The following is a 6,724-nucleotide window of genomic DNA, read 5'->3' as shown; positions in this document are numbered from 1 at the left end:
TTTTGTTGCAATAGACCCAAACTAGAATGAGTTATTGCTATTGAAAAAGACTGTTCTCATTACTCTACAGAGTCTACATGATATGATTGTCCAAGTAAAGGCTCAGGAATCTTAGAATTAATATGAAATTAGCAAATACCTTCAGGTATCCAAAAATTAAGTTTTTCCATATTTAAGCAAAAATAAAAGTTTTAAGATATAATGGGAATATCTTCCCTTTCATAATGGCAACAAGCTCTGTAAAATGTCTCAGGGCCCAAGGCAGGCTGCCCCCAATATCCAACAATGACATATTGATTACCTGGAATCAAGTAGCTGGGGCCAGAAAGACATCTTGACCCTTCCTTATCATCTTGAATGCAGGAAATCTCCCATGTGACAGGTGTCCTCTTTGCACCTGGAAGCCTCCCCCCAACCCTGGCCCTTCCAGGGTATTAAGTCAGAGCTGAAAATTCTGTATAATCAAATGATTATAGATACACAATGAGTTATTAACCCTAAAATAGACTCCCTCTTAAAACGGTATATTGATTTTTACTTTCTCACCATTTCTCATCTTGTCAATAAAGAAAGAAAGCAAATTTGATTCAGATAGGAATAAAATTGATTAGTATGGGACCTAAGAGCCATCAAGTCTTGTAATTCCTTGGCACCCTAGAGTCCCAAATCTGGCCACTTTTCTCACCTCAGTTCCTGCTAAGGCAGCCTGGTTAAAGGAGTTGACCTCAGCTTTCCTCTCAATCCCTTTGCACCCCAGCTCACTCTTTTTGCATTTACACTTAAAGGGAGATAATTAGATGGGCTTACATACCTCAGCCATATTGTAAGTCTCCCTCAATATTTTCCCAAGTCCTTAAAGCCATCATAGATTCTGTAATTTTCACACCAAAGCTTCAGGCTGCTGCAATACATTGACAACCTTTTGCTCTGTAATCAAGCTGAGCAGGGAATTCTTAGATTGCCTCACTGTCATAAAGGCACTAGCTGAATAAAGCGTCCGGATCTAAATGTCAGTGGGCGCAAACAACTGTTACTCTCAGCACATTCAAAAACTTACCCTGAAATGCCTAGTGTCACTTTGGTAGTTACATACATTTTGAGGAGTAGCTGGCTACTGCCATCAATGAATTCCTAACTTTGCAGCCCTTGCTAAACACCTGTATTCCCTTCTCCTAGAGCCTATTTCCTGGCCTTCAGAAGCATTCACCTTTGAAACCTTAAAATTAGTTAGCTCTTTCCACACCCCCAGCTCTTAGCTAACCTAATTTTGACAAACCATTTACACTGCAATGAAAATAATGTGATTGCTGCAGGCATTCTAGGATAATCCTTTGTCTCTCGGATGTGTCCTATAGCAAATTTTTCCCGCCAAGTGAACCCTATAGCATTGGGCATATCCTTACGTTCACTTGCAGTAACCACAGCTACCCCCAGGACTGACAGAGCCAGTACGCTGAACATTAGGCACTTGCTGTGCCTACTATTCTGCAAGTTGTTCATAAGATGCATCCATCTCCACACTGTGACAAAAAACCTATGAACAGGCACTTTGAAAAAATTTTTATTGGTTGATTTAACAGAGAGGAAGGGAGAGAGAGAAACATCTATTTGCTGTTCCACTTATTTGTGCATTCATTGGTTGATTCTTGTATGTGCCTGAATCAGGGACTGAATCTACAACCTTGGCATATTGGGACTATGCTCTGTCCAACTGAGCTACCTGGCCAGGGCTGAACAGGCACTTTTAATTAACCCTTCTATCAGGCATCATTATAATATTTTAAATCCAGCTACTTGACTACCCCTTCCTGATGATGGAGAGTCCCACTCTATTCTACATGATTGACTTTGTAGGGAAGAAAAATCATTTTCCTTCTACCCTTCTAAGCCCTTCTGCTTGGTCTCATAATCAAATTGACATGAGGCACATTAATAGGAGAAAATAACCAAATTTATTACACATATACATACTGGGGTTCCCTACGAATATGAGACCTGAGGAAAATAAAGCAGTTGAGACTTACGTGCCATTCTTAGACCATGAAGAGGGGTCAGGAGTTTAGGCTTTCAAAAGGAAACTACACAATTGATAGGTGGAAGAGAAAAAAAAAAATATTTGGTAAACATTCTTGCCAGGCCACGCAGAAGCAATGGGACATAGAGGAGAGTCTACGGCCAGCGGCGGACTTAACGGTGGGCACACCGGGGGCTCATGTCCTGGGCCCCGACTTCTGAAGGGCCCCGCAAAACCCCAACTTTACACTTTTTTCTGATGACACTGAGTTTGGTTTTATATGTGCAATTTTAACATTAATAGTTTATAATAATTTTTATTTATTTAAAAACATAGATGGTTAACATGTATTTTTATTTTCCCTGTCTCTTTCTTTTTTTTAAGGGGCCCAATATTTTCTTCTGCGCCCAGGGCCTCAACCGATCTTAATCTTCCTCTGTCTTATAGCTCTTTCTAGGTTATATTATGCTAACTAAGGTGATCTCCCTTTCTTTAGGAAGTTTTTTCTATCTGAATTCCTGTAGGCAGGTAAGGGGGAGGATCAAAGGTTACTTCTGAGTCATTTCTTTAAAAAAGCCAGCTTAAAATAATCAATATCCCCAAAACACATATATTAGGAGGGCAAAACTCTGCTTCCCCTCACCTTACAACTATGGAAATGGTGCCAAAGCCACGAGAGGATCTTGTAGACATCTCTTTAGACAACCCAGAATTGCTTCTATGTTGTGATGGTTCCCATAATGGAAGTTCTGGAGAAACATAACTGGCTATGTCATCATTTCCCCACATGCAATGCTGGAAGCGTCCTCTCTGCCAAGTACAAAATCAGCCCAAGTGGCCAAATTCACAGCTCTTACTAGAGCTGACACGTTGGCAAAAGGACAAACTGCCACAATTTACACAGATTCTAAGCACCTCTGGAGTCTGTCATGCTCTGGGCACAATTTAGAAATCCCGTGAATTCTTAACTTCTGTAGGTACTCTTATTGCTAATGGGCATCTAGTTGCTGTCCTGTTGCAGTTGCTGTTGTTCCCTGTTCAGCCCATAGTAAGGAAACTGATACATATGCTATATCTAGGAAATGACAGGGCTAACAGACTTTTAAACAGGCAGCTAGAAATGAATGAACCCCTTATCCTTTCTGTACTCATTTTTTTTTTCCTTAAGTGAGAAGTGGGGAGGCAGAATGATAGACTCCCACATGTGCCCAGACCGGGACCTACCTGGCAAGGCCCCTACTGGGCAATGCTCTGCCATCTGGAACTGTTGCTCCCCTGCTCGCAACCAAGCTATTTTAGTGCCTGAAGCAAGGCCGAGGAGCCATCCTCAGCACCCAGGGCAAACTTGCTCCAACTGAGCCATGGATGCAGGAACGGAAGAGAGAGGGGGAGGGGTGGAGAAGCAGATGGTGGCTTCTCCTGTGTGCCCTGACTAGGAATCAAACCCAGGACATTCACATGCTGGGCCAACAGGCCAACAGCTCTACTGCTGAGCCAACAGGCCAGGGCTGTACCTTTTAAACCTCCCTTTATCCCTCACTGATACTTTTAATTACCAGGCAAATACCCCACAATCTGAAAAGGACAAATGGATACAAATGGGTATCAGACAATTATCAGATAGATAATATATTGGACCTAGCAGACTTCCTAGCTCCTTTCCTTTTGACTTGTTGGCTTATACTTATATCCCACTAAGTGGGACACATGCAGACACAGAATAATAAGGGACTAAAAGATAATTGGGCCTGACCTGCGGTGGCGCAGTGGATAAAGCGTCTACCTGGAATGCTGATGTTGCAGGTTCGAAACCCTGGGCTTACCTGGTCAAGGCACATATGGGAGTTGGGAGTTGATGCTTCTTGTTCCTCCTCCTCTTATCTCTCTTACTCTTTCCTCTCTAAAATAAATAAATAAAACCTTTAAAAATTAAAAAAAAAGAAAGACAATTGGTTTTTCCTGACATCCATAAAATTTCTGATCATACTATTTCTCTGTGTTAGTAAATATCACTGAACTTCTAGAAGCAATCAATGTATTTTGGGAAGTCCTCCTAAGCCCACAATGTGCTTTGCAGCATTCAAATCAGTTTTCTAGACTTGCCCCCAGCTCCAGGCTATTCTCATAGTTTGGTTGTTGTCTGTGTTTAGTGGTGAACTGAATCCTATCCAGCTAGATGTGCTGCTGCCACAAGAGTTGTTGGGAAATTATCGAGATGATGCCGCAGTTTGGTACTCCTTCGTGTTTTGAATCATACCGAGGAACTCAGTTCACAGCAGAGATAAACCACCTGCTTGTAAGAACTCTGGAGCACACATTAAAATTTTATACTCTATACCATTATCAATCACTAACGCAAATGGAACATAAAAATCTAGACATATAAAGGACTTTAGGAAAGATCTATCAAGAAACCAGACTTTAATGGTAGAAGCTTTGCCCCTGGTCCTTATAAAGATCTAAAATATTCCAGATAGAAGACATAGATTGACCCCTTTTGAAATAGTATTTGTACTCTTCCTGACCATTTATGTGGGACCCCTTTGGCATTTCTCTAAACCTTACATTCCTGATTAAATGAACACTATGAGAACTTAAATGAATAATTAGATGATACAACTAACTATATACAAGAACTAACTAGTATGCTTGAGGCATATCATCAGCAGGTAAAAGAAGCATGGCCTCCACCAACTGACAAGCCTTGCCATCCCTTTCGACCAGGAGATAAGATGTACATGAAGGTCGTTAGAAGAAAAAGGGCACTGTCACATCACTGGGAAGGACCTTATGAGGTACTGCTAGCCACCTACACTACCATCAAAAGAAAAATCCTTCTGAATCCGTGTAAGTCACACCAAAGTAGGTCCGGACCATCTCTCAAGACAACTGGGAGCCTACCTCACAGGGGACCTTAAACTAAGAATTTCCAGGGCCAATTCCCAGGGCTCAGAAGCATACAGCACCATGGCAGCTTTTCCCAAAATCGCGGCTCTATAAAGTTTACCTTTACCTGTTCCCTCCTCTTTAACATCCCCAATCAAAAGAAAGAAAATAACTTCTCTTAAAAAACAACAACAAACAAAATACCTTCTTTACCCACACTTATTAGATATTTATTAGAAGGCTAACTAGAGAATGCTTGTCTCTATCTACTCTAATTCCTCTGAGTTTCCACGATGGGCTCTTCTCCAATCTGAGCCTTGCTCTTATTTTTTTTTTTTTTTTTTTTACCAGGATAAAAAGCTTTATTTGGACTGAGAGTTGGAGAATGAGGGAAGGACCTGAGAAAGCATACTGAGCTAAGGAGTAGAGATTAGGTTCCAAAATGGCAATCATCAACAAATGGACTCTACTTCCCAACAGACCAGCAGTTAGTGCACTCAATTAAAGACATGTTGGGAAATGTATTTGCTATTAAATCACCCAAGTGTGCCACAATTACAAAAAAGGTAGTTTTTTCTTTGGTCGCCCCCCATAATTAAGTTTCCAAGACACCTCCCAACCACAAATATTACAAAAGAAAGTAAAAAAGAAAATCACATTTTCTAGATCTTAGACTTGTCTTCAGCATTTAGCTCAAAGATTCCACCATCTTCAAAAAATAGTTCTGTAAAACTCATCAGCTAAAAGTTCTGTCCAACAGAGAAGATGTCCAAAGTTCTGTCCACAGAGAAGATGGCCTTTGCTAGGCCAGGGCACACAGGAGAAGCGCCCAAATGTTTTCCCATTTCCCCTAATCAGTTAGGGCTGAACAGCAGCGTGAGGCTCAGATTAAGGGGGAGAGAGGGAGAGGGATACAAGGGCTAATTTCCCCCAGTGCAAGATGGCATCAGAAGCTTGATGGGAGAGCAGAACTGGAGAGACTTGAGGAAAGGGTCCAGACCCTGCATTCAGTCAGAGTCACTGCTGGAAGAGGAGGAGGAGGAGGAGGAGGAATGCTTGCCATGCCTGTGGTGGTTGTGCACCTTTTTATGAGCTTTCTTCATTTTCTTCTGCATCTTCTTGTCCATCACCATTCCTGGTCCTACCATGCCATGAGCCAAGGGATTCACAGGAGGCATGCCAGGGGCAGGTGCTGGGTATGGAGGGGGATAGGGACCTGATGGTTGGCATCCTGGATACACTGGTTGTGGCACAGGATAAGGGGACCCAACTGGGGGGAAAGCTGGATTCCCCTGGGGAGCTCCTGGGGGAGTGGGAAAGGGGCCTGGAGGAAAGGCAGGATTCACAGGTGGTGGATGGGCAGGATTCGAACCTCCAGGGTACCCAACATTAGGAGGATAGGGATTTGGTCCTGGATGCCCGGAATTGGGGTTCCACATCATCAGGTGTTTCCTCCAGCCTTCACACCAGCGTCTGAACTCGACCTGTCCTCCTCAGTCTCTCCTTGCTCTTATTGACACTCTTTTATTCAATAGACAGGCACAGACCACACGCCTCCGTAGGGCCACATTAACTAATCAATCTGATTGTTGGTGTGTCAACATCTCAATAGTGCAAAAGAACCTGCGCTAGCTAGTCTCTGGTCCTGCTGATGTGAACACCTGGACGAAGTTCAAGAACAAGGTCCGGTATTCACAAGGCAGATGTCATTCTGCCTCCTCTTCTGGCAAATCATTTGGGCCTACGGAAAACAGCAGAAGCTCAAGGAATAAATGTCCCTTACCCAGATAATGTCTATAGGTAAAAAATGTCCCTTTGCATTGA

At 42.6% G+C, this 6,724-nt stretch overlaps 1 pseudogene; it reads right to left on the bottom strand.

Moving 5' to 3' along the window:
- Positions 1-5,249: 5,249 nt before the first annotated feature.
- On the bottom strand, positions 5,250-6,406 carry LOC136392996 (proline-rich protein 13 pseudogene; annotated as a pseudogene).
- Between the last annotated feature and the right edge of the window lie 318 nt (positions 6,407-6,724).

This window comes from Saccopteryx leptura, chromosome 2 (genome assembly GCF_036850995.1).
Source record: "Saccopteryx leptura isolate mSacLep1 chromosome 2, mSacLep1_pri_phased_curated, whole genome shotgun sequence".
Classification (NCBI taxonomy): domain Eukaryota; kingdom Metazoa; phylum Chordata; class Mammalia; order Chiroptera; family Emballonuridae; genus Saccopteryx; species Saccopteryx leptura.
This window is presented reverse-complemented; position numbering and strand designations above follow the sequence as displayed.